General features: G+C 39.0%; 1 long non-coding RNA gene across 1 annotated transcript in view; it reads right to left on the reverse strand.

Annotated features, from left to right (window-relative positions):
* LOC148357185 (uncharacterized) overlaps positions 1-17,421 on the reverse strand; it is a 49,262-nt gene that overhangs the window by 4,497 nt on the left and 27,344 nt on the right. Inside the window, exon 2 of the long non-coding RNA XR_015851943.1 lies at positions 4,611-4,730. This is a non-coding gene — a long non-coding RNA (uncharacterized LOC148357185). The remainder of the gene's footprint in view (positions 1-4,610; positions 4,731-17,421) is intronic.

Raw genomic sequence — 17,421 nt, forward strand, 5'->3', positions numbered from 1 at the left:
CGTATATACAGCGCGATTTGCCGAGCACACGTCAGTTGTGCTCGAGACGTCAAGGGGTGAACATGGATTCGTCACCGTAGTGACCTCGTCTTAATCCATTTTTATTTCTTGACATTTCTTTTCATTTCATAACAAGATAATAAAATAAAAATGAAAAACTATTACAATAATAACATTGGCTTCTTAGGTGCCATATCTTGAAATCTTGATCTTCACGGGACTGTGTCTTGAGCGGTTATGATTTCTACAGCCCGGTGTTATGCCGAGAAATACATCCCTGCCAAGATTTGCATCCCCTCGCTACTACAACCACTTTTACCTCGTTTTATCTCACTTTTATATCACTTTTAGGGAATGTAATGGCGAACATATAACCAAAACCACTTCGTCTTGCATTTGTTGGGAATGTAATACAACTTAAACCATTCCGTCTTTGTTTTTGTTGTGAACGTAATCGAACGGTAATGCACACCGTATATAAAATCCTCCCCCCCTCGCGTGAACGCGCATTCTCTGCGCTTCCAACAAAAGCGATCGTATTCTATATAAAACGCATATTAAAACAATAAAGCGAGCTAATTATAACAATTGGGAGATCCTAGTCTATATAACGCGTTTATTTAAACAATAAAGTGCGATCGTATTCTACAAAATGCGTTTGTTAACGCGGATGAAAAAGTCACCAACGTCAATGCACGGTTCCAACAAAAGCGATCGCAGCAGAGGGGGGGGGGGGGGGGGGGGTAGTGGTTTTTGCGTAGGAGTCGGATTTGGGCACAACACAGGCTCGGGAGCTTTTATACCCGTGGTCCACACGAGAAAATGACGCGGAAATGACGCGATGAGGAAGCGGAACAGTCGCCAGCGTCTGCATTTTCCATCGCGGGCAACCACGGGCAAAAAAAAAACGCAAAATTTTAGCCGTGATTCAGCCGCAAACGGCTGTGTGACCGGCCCCTTACTAATTATGGCCTTGGTCCATTCAGATGTTATAATGGACTGCAACCACATACGGCTCCTTCTGTGCCTCCCAGTAGTGAAAGAAACCTTCAATAATCCCAAAAATACATATAAATTGATTTGAATAATAAGCAAAAATACACATGTTATCATAAAAAACATACATTTTTAAAAAATACTCGCTGGTCAAGAAACGTCTATTTATTTCACTTAACACGAGACTCACCTAGTAGGAGCTGACATGATTGTCCGACATCTTGCTGCCCCCCAAAACCAAAAAGCTTGTCAAAGTCTTGGCAAAAATATGAAAATAAAAATGGCCCGGTCAGTCTCAGGTGTTTTGTAGTCTTCCTTGGAATTTGAAACACTCATTTTCAGTTACACTAGAAAATACAGCCACATTTTGCGGTCAAATTTTACCCAGTGTCCCTTTATTGATCAGCTTTTTAAAAACATAAGTGGTACAGTTGTTACACTCTGTCAGGTTTGATTTCCTTTTTTTCTCCCCCTCACTTGTCCTTTCCTTTTTTGGTCACTCACTTCCTGGCTCGGATTTACTTCTGTCACTTGCCCTGATTACTCTCCAATCTCACCTCTCTCTCTTCACTATCTGAACCCTCTTTTTTTCCTCAGCTCCGTGCTAGTTTGTTGGATCTTTTGCCACATTCCTAGCCCTGTCATAGCCTTGTTTCTTTCCAGTGAACCAAACCCTCGCCTCCTTTCCCGACTACGACTGCTGCCTCTGGCGATCAAGATTCCCAGTGAGCCAAACCCTGATTGAAATAAAAACAACTATACTATCTGTGTTTCTGTATTGTTTCCACACCGCCTCGAGCGGGTCCTTCACAACAGTTTTAAATAAGGTTAAATAAATTTAACATTTCGACTGTTCTTCTAAAATTATTTTATTAAAACCCTGTTAGTCACTGTCTGTCTGCGACACTTTAAATTGTTTTTCAAAGTATTGGTAATTTGCATTAAGTCCAAAGCATTTAAGATTTTGAAAATGGGGGCTCTGCTGTCAACTTGTCTTGGCTCATCTTCTGTAATCGATTAAAGGTGAAGGATAAGGAGAAAAACTTCCGTTTCTTTACGTCTGTCCGATGTTTTATTCATTTGGCAGCTTGCAGCCAGATGGAAGCATTTCGTTACGCTGCCTGAGAAATAAGTTCCCATGGAAAAGATACTGGCAGACATTGAAGACACGGAAGCGGATGGTCAAGAACTTGTGCCTGATGGAGATGAGCGAAAACTCCCATGCAGAAAGGGTCGGACTGTGAGTAGCAACGAGCCTGGGACGCATTACTGTTGGTAGGCAATCAATCTTCCCTTAAATTCAGAGCAAGGACTCCGGGGAAAAGGGGCAAGCACGTGAATCGCGGCGCAAAAAACCTCATTGAGAGATCAACATCCTAACGTCTTCCGTCTTTGGGTTTAAAACTGACTGATTGTTCTATCTCCACTTTGAAGAGCAATTACGGATAATAGTCAGTGCTCAACGTGTGCGTTTGAACTCTTTGCCGTGACATATGGGTGCAATTTTTGCACTTTGTGCGGATGAAAGTGGAGGACATATAGAACTTACAGGGAGTAATGTGAGGAGGCGGGGTTACAGAGTTGTTGTGATGGTCGCCTCTGAGAAGTAATGACGGTCCCATGTGCAGATGGCAAAATGACAAACCTGATTCCTGCCAATTGAAATTGGAGTTCCCCTGGAAGCGTCTTGGATCACATATTTCTTTCTTTTCAGGGTCTGTGCACCTTTTTTATGGCCAAATTCAAGCACATTTAAAGCCAATTTTTCAATTTCTCCAATACCATTACAATACTTTTTTTAAAGAGCCATACATATATCTGTGAATTACATAATCCATTCTTACTCACATATGCATTTATCAATACATATGATTTTTAGATCTTCAGTAAATCTCAAAAATATTTGTGGATTTAAACTAATGCAGTAAGGTGATTTTATTTACTCTATCTTTTTAAAAGATTTTATTTTTTCATATATGCACGCTACGCTTTATTGCACTCTTTGTTATTGTAATATATTTTTATAAGAATAATAAATTATTGAAAAGACGTTAAACTTAAGCCGGTATCCTACAATAGAGTAGTCACGTGGTCCATCATTCTCCACAGAATTCGCTGCAGCTAAAACAGCAAATATAGATACACAGAGCCGAGGCTTATATGAAGCTTTTAATTTTTTTGTGGCTATTGGCAAATTTGGGGTTTTTTTTATGGGTCTAAAATTGCTCTTTTAACATTTTGGGTAGCCGACCCCTTGTATGTATATATATATATATATATATATATAAGTTAATCAAAATGACGTTTACATTTTTATTATATAAATGATTGCAAACGCCATGGTGTGTATTTGTGCTCTCAGTCAAATTTAAAATGTACACAATTTTCTACTGGGGAAGTATGCCCTCAGACCCCTCTAGACTCTTGAACCACCTTGGACCTACACTGTTGACTATAAAAACTACTGTCAATTGTTGCACCACATGTCATGATTACTCGTTAATTCCACCTGTGCCCGCTCGTTTGGCGCCAGCCAACATGCTCGCTTCCTGATTGGTTCCCCGGCCTTTTTGCAAGACGTGGGTTTTGACTCTGTCGGATTTCCTGTCCGGTATTGAACCCATCTATTGTGTCCTGTTTAATATCGGCCTCCAGTTTCGTTCCCGTCTTGTTTGTCCTGTTTAATTTCCATATCCAGTTTTGATATCAATCCTATCCATCCCGTCCCGTCCTGTCCGCTATCGACTCCATCTGACCGATTTCTGCTCATGAGCTGGTATCGATCTCGTTGCTTTCTTGCTTTCTGTTGTTCCACGCCCGACTTCCGTCTTTCTTCTTTTGTCCAGCGATCGGCGAATCACTGGCGTTTTGTGTTAACGTGCATGACTGCCCAATTTCCAGTAAAATAAAAGCTTGTGTGAGAAACGTCACGCATTTGGGTTCTCCTCCTGTTCCGGTTCTTGACACCACATAATTTAATCTTTTAAAAAAACATGAAACTGGCGCCATGAATTATTTCCTAAATATTTTCAATATTGTGCCTCGAGTTTGGATGAAAAAAAGGTTCAAAAAAAGTTGGGAAAGACTGCCCTATAACATCACTATAATACACTGTTCTTTTACTTCTCCTGCTTCCCTGACAACTGCATCAATCTTCCAGGACTGGAAAATATGTGGAAATGACAAAAGATTTATGACGATATGAACTAAAGTGTAACACTCAAACACACTAGAAAAACAGGCAAGGATGATATGAAAACAAATCTGGATCAGGTACACTGAGAAACTTGAAAAAATAAGCCCCTCACGTGCAAAAATCAAACTTATTTTTTGTGGTTGGAATTTTTTTGTGTTACATTAGATTAGCGGGATAATGAGTTAGATTTTGTGTATGAAAAATGATGAAACACATTTGTGAGTCTTGGAAAAATAGTCAAACAATCTCAAATTCTGTCACTCATGCACTTGTCTTTAAAAAGTGTCTGTCATTGAATGAGCTAATACAATACTGTTTGTTGTCAACATCCAACGGATTATGAAATGGTACCTGTTGGAATATTTTCGGATCTTCTGTTCTACTTTGGAGCAATTATCAGCGTATCATGTGTTCTCACCATGGTTGTGTGGGCTTTCTCCAGGGACTTCCTCTGTGTTTTGGCTGGAGATAAGTCCAAGGTTCTTTCTTGCTTCAAAATAAATATCCGATACCATAGACTGGAGTTTATCCATCAACCCTAAGAAAACAAGAGTAATGAAAGGGAAATCAATATAAAAAGAATAAGTGCAAAATAAAGCTAGCTTCCTCTTATTTGTCACTATGAAATAAAACTATCAATGTTCTTACATAAAGAACATCTGGGAAGACATAAATGTTTATCTTCGGAGCTTGGAAAGTCTGTGAGAGTTGCAGAGCTGGAGGAGAAAACTGGCAGCAGTTCACACAACTTTTCTCCCAAAACTTTTATTGCATGAAATCTGCAACTGAGGACATCTTTCTGTGGTCTCTCAAAATCTTTACTGCATGAAATATGCAACTGAGGATTTCTTCCCTTAGTCCCAACAAGACTTGAGACTTTTGATTCGGAAAAAATGAGGAAAACGTTATATTGTTGCAATTTTCGAGGTGTAAAAAAAAGAGAAAAAAACTCAGCCTTTGTGAGTTTCACAAAGAACAGATCAGATCAATGACCTGCATTTATTTTTACAGCCCTTAATCACAAAATGTCTCAAAGGACTGCACAGGCCACAATTACGCCATCCCCTGATCTGAAACCAACATGTGGGAAAGGAAAAACTCAAAACCTCAACATGAAGAGAATAAGAAACCTTGAGAAGCAGCCACGCAAGTGGTCCCCCTTACAGGATGACCAGGCTGCAATATATTTTGGATTTGGGTAACAATCAGTGTAGGGCACATTATTTTTTAAATATAGTAAGTTACAGTTACCCTCTACTTCTTCCACAAAGTAACAGAGTTACTGAGTAAAAGTATTAAGGCACCAGGGAAAGTAACCTTTTCCGTTACTTTAAAAAGAAATCATTGAATGTCAAAGAATTTGAAGTTTTCTGAGCAGTATTCGAGTCAGTTGAATAGAGAAGAGCAGACAGGTATTTGTGTTATAGAACCTTGTCATTTCTATTGCTCCTCACCAGCAACAGATTTATCCTACACTTGAAGTGCAACAAAAAATAGTAAACAATATAGAGTTTAATTAATTCTCTAACTCGAATGGTTCATTGTAGAGATGAGGGTGCTGGAGCCCATCCCAGCCATCTTTGGGCAGTGGGCAGGGGACACCCTGAACTGGTTGCCAGCCAGTCGCAGGGCACACAGTGACAGAGAACTTAGTCGCTCATTCACACCTAGGGACAATTTTGACTGGTCAATTAACCTGAATGTGGGAGGAAACTGGAGTGCGTGGAGGGAACCCACGCAAGCACGAGGAGAACATGCAAGCTCCACACAGGAAGGTTTGATCTAATGACCTCAGAACTGTGCCGCACACGCGCTAACCACTGCGCCGCAGTGCTGCCCGTTATCCAATCCATGTATTAATATTTCTTATTCATAATGCTGAGGGCCTTTTTGCAAGGAGAAACATAAAGCAAAATGAACACTAAAACATAAACCCTGGAAAACACAGGAAAAATACATTAAAATATTGATAAATCTACAAGTTAAGATCCCAAAAGATGTGACGTAACGAACTTGGAGGAGAGCAAAAACCGCACCGTGTGCCAAGAGGGACAGTGTTTTTATGGTATTTTGAAATATTAAAACAAAAATAAAATGCAACTATGATCATCTCTTGAATACAATGGTGGAACGACTTCTTCTCATGGCCTTACGGGATCAGCCGCAGGCAGCTCTTTGGCACTCCCTAATGGCTCGCTTGCGCTTTTTCAAAATTGTTTGAAAATTATATGGTTACTATATGAAGACACAAACTTCTTAACGCTTTCCAAAGAATATAGATATGTACAGCATATATATATATATATATATATATATATATATATATATATATATATATATATATATATATATATATATATATACAGTAAATATTTGTATGTATAAATAAAGTAAATAAAGTATCTGTTGCCTTTCTTAAAAGGCTTGTATAGGTTTTTTATTGCAGCTTCAAAACGCATGATTTTTTTAAACTTATGGTATTTTTTTGGGTCCGATATGGCTCTTTCAACATTTTAATTTGTCGACCCCCGGCCTAACCCTTAAAACAGGGGTCAGCAACCAGGGGCTCAGGAGCCCCATGCGTCTCTTTGGTGGCTCCCTGGCGCTTTTCCAAAAATGTTTACAAATTGAAAAAACATATTTTTGTTTTGATATGGTTTCTGTGTGAGGACAACATTGAAACAAACACTCTAAATAATAATAATGCATAGAATAAATTTTACATTTCAACAGCAACTATGAGACGAGAAAAATCGGTTAGAAATAGTGCATTTCTCCCCAACTTGTTTTCCTCTCTCCCATGTCGCCTGTGTTGGGGGCGAGCTGTGCGGGGCCCTATCCCAGCCTCTTTTAAAGGGGCAGCATCACAAGCAAGACAGGTGTAATTTTAAATACTGTAATCTGCTTGTTATGTCAGTCCATTTGTTGTTGTTTTTTCGAAACCTCAAAATAAAATGAAATAATACATGGATCTCTTCTTTGAATTTTGAATTGAAATTTTATGAAAGCAGCTTTTTGGGAAAAAAAAAAACTAAAAAGGTTCAAATGTAATTTGCTTGTTTTGTAATTGTCCTTTGTGGAGTAAAGTTTGGTTTTCTTGTTTTGGTTTGGAATGTCTTACCCTGCAAGCCACATCCATCTATTACCTCACCGTTTATCCTCAGTAGGGTCGCAGGGGGTGCTGGAACCGTCTTCGGGCAGAAAGCAGAGGACACCCTGAACTGGTTGACAGACAACTCACTCGCTCTTAGGGTCTTCTTACTTAGGGAAAATTTAGACTGGCCATTAAACCTGATATGCATGTTTTTGGAATGTGGGAGGAAACTGGAGTGCCCGGGGGAAACCCTTGCAAGCACAGGGAGAACATGCAAATTCTGCACAGGAAGGGTGGTAGCTGGATTTGATTTCATGACCTGTGAACTGTGCCGCGGACGTGCTAACCACTCAGCTGCCATGCCGCCCTTTTGGGCACAAGTTTATGTATGATATTATTGTATTGTTCAGCTGTTTTTTTGTTCTGTGCATATTTTGTTGTCCCCTTCTGTTAATCAGTAAATGCTTTTATTTTTTGTATGTGCTGTGCCTAAATAAACTTCATTTATTAATTAAAATCATACTAGTCTAATTCATTAGAATTTTAATGAATTTAATCTTGAATTGTTTGTTGAGGCCTTGAAACATCCATTGCAGCTTGGTCATCCTGAAGGGGGAAATACCTCATGTGGTTTTTTCATTTTATTCATGCTGAAGTTTTGAGATTTTCCTTGCCTTCAGGTAGGCTTTAGATCAGGGGATGCTCTAATAATAGTCGGTAGTCTGTAACTGTAGTGTGTACAGCCCTTTGAGGCTTCTTATGATTGAGGGCTATACAAATAAACATGACTTGACTTGACTTGAAGCGGTATCCTACAACATAGTCATGTCATTCTTCACAGGATGTGCTGCATCCAACTTAGTCATTTTGATAGACGGCTAATATAGATACAGTACATACAGTAGGGTGCATTCATTATAAGGCTTATGTAAGGCTTTTAATTTTTTGCAGCTCCGCACAAATTTGTTTTTTTGTTTCTCTCTCCCCACACGGCTCTTTTAACAGTTTGGGTTGACGATCCCTGCCTTAAAAGTTCCTCTGCGAATAGGACAGCCCACAATATCAGTCAATTCTGACGACTTAATGATTTTTAAACATGTCATTTTGGGCTCCCGTCTCCAAAAGTCCCGCCGGCTTTTCTTGCTTCTTCCATAATCTCGTCATCTGATCCTGAAAAGTAAGCATGGCGGCCTCCAAAAGTTTAAGCTGCTCCAGTCACTCAATACAGTTGCAAAGCGACGCCGATTCTCCCTGTCACTCCTTTCGGTTTTTATTCAAAGCCAGCCGCAGGTGTTTGGTTTTGCATCACGGCTGTCAAACATCCTGCTTGCAATTCAATAATTTTCCTCAAACGTAGTATTTATCCTCTTTTAGGTTTCAAACTGAATGGGGGATAATGAAAAGCATACTTAATACATCTTTTTCATGGCCAAATTCAAGGTCTTTTTAACGACTTTTGAAGTCAATTTCTTCAGAACCATTGAAGCCCCAATGTGTAATATTTGACCCACTAAATGGCACTGCTGCCTAATGCGAACAAAAACCAATGGAACGGCAAGCAGCAAGACCCTAGATAAATATAGAACCGACCTTAGATAAGGATTCCACTATGTAAAATAAATACAAATTTATCGACCCATGATTTTTTTTCTTTTTATAAAAATCAACATTGGTATAATAGTTTTTGTATTTCTGGCTAATACTAAAATCAATGTTTTTTTCACTGATTGAACGTTTTTTTGTATCACCAGGAGGCACTAAATATTACACACTGTCCTTTTAAAAGAAAACCTCTAGTGTGAATCATGGTTTTTGCAGAGCCAAAAATATATCTGCGATTTACATATGCAATTCTTAATCCAGCGTGTGCATTTATCAAGATATGTGATTTTTAGATCTTGAACAAATCACAAAAAAACTGAATTTGTTGATCTGAGCAATGCACTTGAAAATATTTTTGCGATAAATACCTCCCCCTAGATGTCCGTTGGGTAATATGTAGCTTACATTTTCAGTTGCATGAAGTTCTTCCTATTACAATTTACCTCTGGAAAACGCTACCATAATTTTTTGCATGACCCATAATAAATGTCCATAATTGATATGTAATCCTTGCACTAATACACATTTCATAATGCCCTGTTTAGGTGTAGCATGCACCTATCCCGTAGGGGGCGATGATGCTTCATAGAACAATGCCATAGAAACTAATGCCAGCTGCCGTTAATCACGAGGGAAGAAATCCATAGGCAAAGCAAAGCAACCACAAACCACAGAGCAGCACTTTTAAGCAGACTTGTTGTGAAACAGTAGTAAAAAAAAAAAACAATCAAACATTTTCAAGCACTTCACCCAAATTTCAAGCACTTTGCAGTCCGTGAACACACAGAATTAAAAAAAAAGCATTTTCAAGATATTCAAGCACCCGTACGAACCGTGCACACTTTATGTATTTAAACTGACCATAACAATGTCATGGACTCACTGGCTTAGAGGAACACTGTAATGTTTGACCACTAGATGCTGCTAGATTTTGCTGTGCAAAGCGCAACAAAAAGTACAAGAAAGAATAAAAACTGCGGAGACTCAAAGTGACTCAGTACAACACTTTTTGCCCAGCTGTTTTTCAGGGGGAGGGGGTTACCCTTATTCAACTTAAAAAATACACATTAATTAATAAATCATCCAAAATGTATTTTTGCTGGAGAAAAATGCAATAAGAATTTGGTTTAGCATTTTAGGGGATCTGCCTTGTTTTCACGGTTCATGGTTGCACCGGAATGCCCAGAGGAAACCCACGTAAGCACGGGGAAAACATGCAAACTCCACACAGGAAGGTTTGATCCCATGACCTCAGAACTGTGCTGCGGACGTGCTATCCACTCATCCACCATGCTGCCCCATTCAAAATGTATACGGACAAATATCTGAAATTACTTAATAAAAATAGCTACTTTGTTAATTAAAAAAGTGCATTGTGCTCTTACCTGTTTCATGTGACTTCTGTGTTGAAATTAGGAGAGCAACGTTAGATTGTGACGCAGCCGCTTTAACAGGTCAGACCGGAGAGAGGAAAGCAATGAAGGAGCTGATTTCCCTCTTGCCTCATAGTTACGTAGTAGTTAGAATGTAATATTAATTCCACACATTTTTTACAGCATTGGATAACGTTAGTTTGTCTCATGTTTGTCCTGCAGAAATCATCTGAAAACAAAAAAATATTTCCCTCCTCCATTTTTTTTTAATTTGTAAACATTTTTGAAAAAGTGACATGGAGCCACTCCACAGCTCTTAAGTATTTGGAAAGTTTGTTTTTTCGGAGTTTGTTACAAAGAGTCTCTTTCAGTTGCCATCTGATGTAAGTGAGAAAAATTAATTATAGTCAAAAGAGGCGCCGTGTGAGCGCGTTTGGATAATCGACGCCCGTTTTTTCCCCCCAAAAAACGAACGCGAGAATGTTTTCTTTGCCGGGCGATAAATCTGGCAGGCGCCGAGCCTTCAGGCTATTATTGCCTCAGCAGATGCAATCCATGAAGCGGCACCGGAGCGTTTGGAGACGACTGCTGTTATTATTCGGGTTATTAATGACTCCCTTAAATGAAAGCGTCCATCATTTTTCTCGGCTCACTTAATGAATTCTTGCTGATGAATGAGTGGAAACAAGTATTTGATTTTTTCTTTTTGCTCAGCCTTAAAAAGCCGGAAGGAAACATAATCAACTTTTTACATTGCCTCTCATGCGAGCAACTGATATTATTGTACCAAGGACCAAGTTCTGGTATGGAGGAAGGGGACATACTTCCACCAATATCAAGCAATAATTGTTTTGTCCCCACGAATATCAACTCAACATCATTTTGTCGTCAAATAAACTTTATACACAATATAGAGCACAAATGAAATTGCTTCCTCTTCTCCTCGTGAAAATAAAAAATGTGGAAAGTATAGCTGGAATTGAAATAAAACAGTTTTGCAATCATTTGGCAGAAGGCATAGAGGTGGAAGGGGGATGAGCAAGGAGAGAGTTCAGAGTCCTGACAGCCTGTTGGAAGAAGCAGTCTTTAAGCCTGCTGGTTCTTGCTCTTAGAGGCTGCAGTCTTTCCCCAGACGGCAGGTTGAAGAGGCGTATTATGTGATCACTTACAACACATATGTCAAACTTATGGTACGTGAGCCAAATTTCCCACCGCATCGGTGTATGTGGCCCGCAAGACAACGCTGAGAAAAGTACAAGAGAAAAATGGGCTGAATAACACCAAACAATGACTTGCAATTTTATATATGTTCGCTAGTTGTAGCCTAAGCCAAGCACCACTTGCAAAGCACCCAGTGTAGCCGTATTTCCTGACCACCATTATTGAATCAGGGAACATTGAGAAACCCATTGTGATGTTATTTTTACTTAAAATAAAAGTCAAATGCAATAGGAAAAATACAAATAAAACCAAATGAACTTGCTTAATCAACCAGAGAACATTGATTGAACTCCAATATTATATTACTTAGACGCTGTTTAAAAGTAGGGCAGCAAGGCGGCGCAGTGGTTAGCACGTTTGCGGCACAGTTCTGAGGTCAAGAGATTGAACCTTCCTGTGTGGAGTTTGCATGTTCTCCCAGTGCTTGCGTGGGTTTCCTCCTGGCACTCCGGTTACCTCCCGCATTCCAAAAACACGCATGTCAGGTTAATAGGTCTAAATTGTCGCTAAATGTGAATGAGCGAGGCTGGCAACCAGTTCAGGGTGTCCCCTGCCCACTGCCCGAAGATAGCTGGGATGGGCTCCAACACCCCTGCGACCCTACTGACGATAAGCGGTGCAGATAATGGATGGATGGATGTTTAAAGGTGGGGTTCGGCATTTGAAAACTTAAGGCTGCAAGCATAACTTTATCCCAGGAGATGGCTGCAGAGTAACACATGATTTACGTGCATATCTTTGACACACTCGAAAAAACTTTTCAACTCTTTGAGGGTTTTGCCCCGAACAGGCCTGGTACAAGTAAGATAAAAGTAGAGCGGCGCAAAAGAAAATAAAGCTCTTCGAGCCCATATGGGCATTGTTAACACATTAAAAGAGAAAATATTTGACTTTGAACATTTGAGGACACTTCCAACCACGCACCCTACCTTGGAGGCATTACAAAAATGGAAAATTTGAAAACAATACACATTGGTGCCTTTTCAAAAGTTTGTAGAAGCTTTAGCTACTTCCTCTAATTTATTTGAAATCCAACAGCAAAGTTCCCAAATTGAGGTAAACATTTTAATAAAAAACACAAAAACAAAAATTTTAAAAAAAAGCAAAAATACCTAAATAATTAAATCAATAATTTAGATTAACGTTAGTATGCTATATTTTTAATTTTCCAGTCTGCATGAGTTACCAGAGTTAAAAAAATTGTAGTAAAAATGAATCAAATTGTTGTTTTCTTTTTTTTCTTTTTTGATAAACCAAACCTACGCCCATGTATTATTTACAGTGCCATGAAAAAGTATTTGCCCCTTTCCTAAATTCAGTGTTTTTTGCATATTTTTCACTAACAAAGGTTTAAGATTATCAAACAAATTTTAGCACCAGACAGAGACAACCCAAGGAAATACAAAATACGGTTGCGAAATCTTGATTCAGTTTGTTAAGGAATAAAAAAAAAATCTAGTTTAAAATCACACCATGCATCTCAATTGGATTTAAATGCGGAGAAAAAAAGTGATTGAAATCTAAAAGGCCGTAAAAGGCCACAAAGCCATTTCGAAGGCTGTAGGGCTCCAACGAACCACTGTCAGAGCCATTATCCACCAATGGAGAAAACTGGAAACAGTGGCAAACCTTCCCAGGAATAGTCCATGTAATATATGTGTATATTTATGTGTGGACTACACAAGTGTGTTCCTAATATACAGCTAATCCGCTTGTCAAGTGACCGTAAAATGAGGAGTATGTGGTCGCCGCTGTGGCTGTAGTGTCTGAGCGTATGCTGTGTGAAATTCCAGCCATTCCAGACCATCACGCAGACCCAAAACGTTGAGGGGGGTTAGTCAAGCATTTCAAAACATGTGATGGAAGGAAAAAACTACCCACAAACAAACAAACAAACAAACAAACAAAAAACGAGAACAATCCCACAATTCACAAACATTAAACTACTGTATATTATAACTTAGGCCAGTCTTTAAGCACTACGTTGTAAATATGATTTATTTTGCCTATTATCCTGTTAATCTTATCTTTCTTTCTCTCTCTAAAGTCTTTATTACAAGTTCACCCTGGAGTGCCATGTCTAATCTTGTTGCATACAATGTTTACTACATTGTTATCAAGGACAATAAAGACAAATCACTTTAATCAATTTCATTCTAACCCATTGGCGGAATTTTGATTTTCATCTGAAATTGTATTTTTCATTTTTTTTTGCTACATTACTTAAAGGGACACTATGATACAAATGATTTTTCAAGCTGAGATATTTTTTGAAGGGTTTTCCTATGCATTTCTAAAATAACAACTCATCATGTTATTACTGTGTTGTTATTACATTATTATCAGGTTAATTATTGGAATTAGGGTTGAATTGACTCAGTCAACCACTAAAAAAATAATAATTTTACAAGAAAATCACAATGACCCCGCTCTGGTTAGCTGTTTTCCAAACAAGTCCACTTGCACCTCAGCTGTCCTTAGGGGGCACACTGGTGCCTACGGGCACCACATTGGAGACTCTTGGTGTAATATTTGAACACTAAATGCCACTGTATCAAGTAGTAAAACCAAAAACGAGTGCTAAAAGGGACAGTCTTTGGTTTTGTTTTTTGGGGGAATGCCAATAGCTGCAAAATGGCAGACAATTATGTAAGCTCCTTCAATATCCGAGTATCAAACTGATTTTAGCTCAAGGGCCACATGGAAGAAAAACATTCTCATGAGAACTGGACTCAAAAATTAATGGCATAAAAAGTGTTTCTAGTTGGAGGGCTGGGGGTCTTTTCGGAGGCTCACAATTCAAGCATGATTCAGGGATGTAATATTTGACTGTAAAACGATTATAGAGGGGTTTCCTTTCCTCAATGTTATTTTGCTGTACTAAGATTACATTTTTTGAAGTGTATATCAACTGTGTATTCTAAAATAATAATAATAATAAAATAATACGCCCAATCAGTCGGTGCGCCGTATGAGTCGATGGATAAAAGAATAGAACCAGCTATGGAGAGAAAAAGAGGGACCAAAGGACAAATAAATAAAGAAAGAAAGAAAGAAAAAAGAAAGAAAGAAAGAAAAAGGAATACAGCTCCAGATTATAGACGTGAAAATATGGTATTTTAGCCCTTTGTTGACCAAGTATCATACTGTCGTGATTACTGATGTAAAGCACCTGTGCCCGCTCATTTGCCGCCAACCGCCGCGGGATCTGATTGGCTCCCTGTCCCGACTTAAACCCAGTCCTGTCAGTCCCCTGGGGTCAGACCGTCTGCAAACTACAGTGTATACAAAGCAAGCCTTTTTCGACGCTGACTCCCACCTATCCCGTTTTTGCCCCCGTCTGTCTCCGGCTACGACCCGTTTTGATTCTGACCACGTCTGCTCTCCTGTCCCGGCTTACGACCTCTTTTTGTCCTTGACTACGTCTACTCTCCCGTTATGGCTTCTGACTCGTTTCTGACCCCGACCATGCCTTGCTCTGCCAGTCCCAGCTACCGACCAGTTTTTCCGTCCCTGACACCGCCATCGCTCGCTACGGAAGATCCACTTCACAATCCGAGTAAGAGAGCGACTTTCTTCCCGCGTCCAGCGAACACCAGATCGTGGGCCCAGCGCTTCCTTTTTCCTTCAATAAAACTTGTGGTAAACTCTGAGCAATTGGGTCCTCTTTCCGTTCTGGTCCTGACACATACAGGCTGCTTTGAGACCTTTTTTTTTTTTTTTTAAACAACCCACATTGTCAGTATTTGGTAATATCTACCATAAATACTGTATGTGTTAAGATAATTCAATAACAGTTTAACATGAAATCTAAAACCAAAAACTGACTTGAATTTTTCAGGATTATAATAAAGTAGGGACTCAAACTGAACGTTGGCACATTGTAAGACAGCATAAACTGGAAATATGAACTGTTTTAAACATATATACAAAAATGTTTTAGAGTCTTGCTCCCTGAATTGTCCATGTATTATCAACTATTTTTCACCATGACAAGGTGTTTTATGGGCCTGTGTGGTAGATGGTGAAGCAATTCCTGGAGACAGAGACCACATTATACACATCAGTACCCCAATTCATTGCCCTTTTCACAATCATAACTGATTAAATTTTTTATTGGTTACAGATAATGAAACATGTTTTGCAAAATGTATTTTAATGGTCGGTCTTTGTCATTTTTTGCCTGTGATTTGTCCGTTGCCGCACGTGGATGCCTGTGAGATACCATTGTGGGAAGTTACTGCTTCCTTGTGGGTGTTTTAGAGAACTAATTTAATTGAATTTGCTTTGATTTTTTATAACAGTCGCAGAGTTACGGTAATTTAAATAGCGCTTGTCAAACCGGGGCGCAGGCACCCCATGGTAATAAGAGGGTCAAGGAGGGCCAAGTGCCTATACTATCCATCAGTATTTTTACTAATACAAGCCTTATTTTATGATATCAGATGTAGCAAAGGTGGTCTAACTTCAAGCGTTTAACCATTTGCAAATAAGGTCAGGATGGAGGTGTCGGTCCAAGAATGTGATGTCATGGATTGAAGCAGATTTTCCGTGGGCATTTTCCGACACGCAAGCGTTAATGAGGCGCCGAAAACGCTCCAAAAAAGCTTGTTGGCAGTGCACGCAACACCTCGGGCATCAGCGGAAATCCATTCATTGCTCCTTGGAGGAGGAAACTCAATCAGCATGTGCAAAACCTTGTTCCACTTGCAGATCATTTCGCTCATTTTCAGTGTTAAATTTCTCCTCTTACATTCCGAATCTAAGCAGTCCTGTCCAACCGATTTTAAGTGAGAAACTAGTCGATGAAAAATGAGCTGATTGAGGCTTCAGCCAGGAGATGGTGGCAGAGGGTAGCAAAATTTCTAGCTGCAAAACACCACCTTTAACAAAATACAAAAAAACGGATTGAAATTAGGAGAAAATGAATTAAAATGATGCTAAAAATAAGCTAATTTGTGTCATTTAAGGATTTTTTGATTATAATATTAAAAAAAATATTTTAATAAGAGGGCAGCACGGCGGCGCAGTGGTTAGCGCTTGTGCGGCACAGTTCATGTCATGGGAACCTGTCGTGGGTTCAAATCCAGCTCCAGACTTCCTGTGCGGAGTTTGTATGTTCTCCCCGTGCCTGCGTGGGTTTCCTCCGGGCACTCCGGTTTCCTCCCACGTTCCAAAAACATGCATTTCAGGTGAATTGGCCGGTCCAAATTGTCCCTAGGTGTGAATGAGCGAATGAGTTGTCTGTCCCTGTGTGCCCTGCGATTGGCTGGCAACCAGTTCAGGGTGTCCCCTGCCCACTGCCCGGAGATGGCTGGGATGGGCTCCAGCCCCCCCGCGACCCTAATGAGGATAAGCGGTACGGCTAATGAGATGAGATGAGATTTTAATAAGATAAATAAACATTCCTTCATTTTATTTTTATTTTAATATTAAAAATTCTTGTTTTTAAAATAAAATCGTTAGATAATTGTTTAAACCACTCAAATATAAAGATGTATTTTTAATGAGTAAAAAAAATTGAAATAATTTCAAATTTTTAATGATTCTTTTATTTTAATTCAAATACTTTTTTTCTTATCAAGATAATTAAATTCGATGATTGTTAATTTTATTTTGTTAATTTCAATCCATTTTTGAAAAAAAAAATCTTTATTAATTATTTATATCATCATTAAATTAGATTTTTCTTATTCTGCCGAACATCTTAAAATAATTATTTTTTTCCTTTTAATTAAGCAAAGATATTGTAACAACCATTCAGAAAGAAAATAACAATACTTATAATTAGGAATTTGTTTCTGCCTATGGGGCAAACCATTTTTTTTTCCTGTAAGGCTTACCTTTTCTCTTAGCTTCTCAATATGGCAACACTACGAATCACTTATCGCAAAATAGATGCTAATGCTACATTTTATATCATCTGCCCCCGGTTAAGT

This window comes from Urocampus carinirostris, chromosome 11, assembly GCF_059441175.1.
Source record: "Urocampus carinirostris isolate Australia breed hairy pipefish chromosome 11, RoL_Ucar_1.0, whole genome shotgun sequence".
NCBI lineage: Eukaryota > Metazoa > Chordata > Actinopteri > Syngnathiformes > Syngnathidae > Urocampus > Urocampus carinirostris.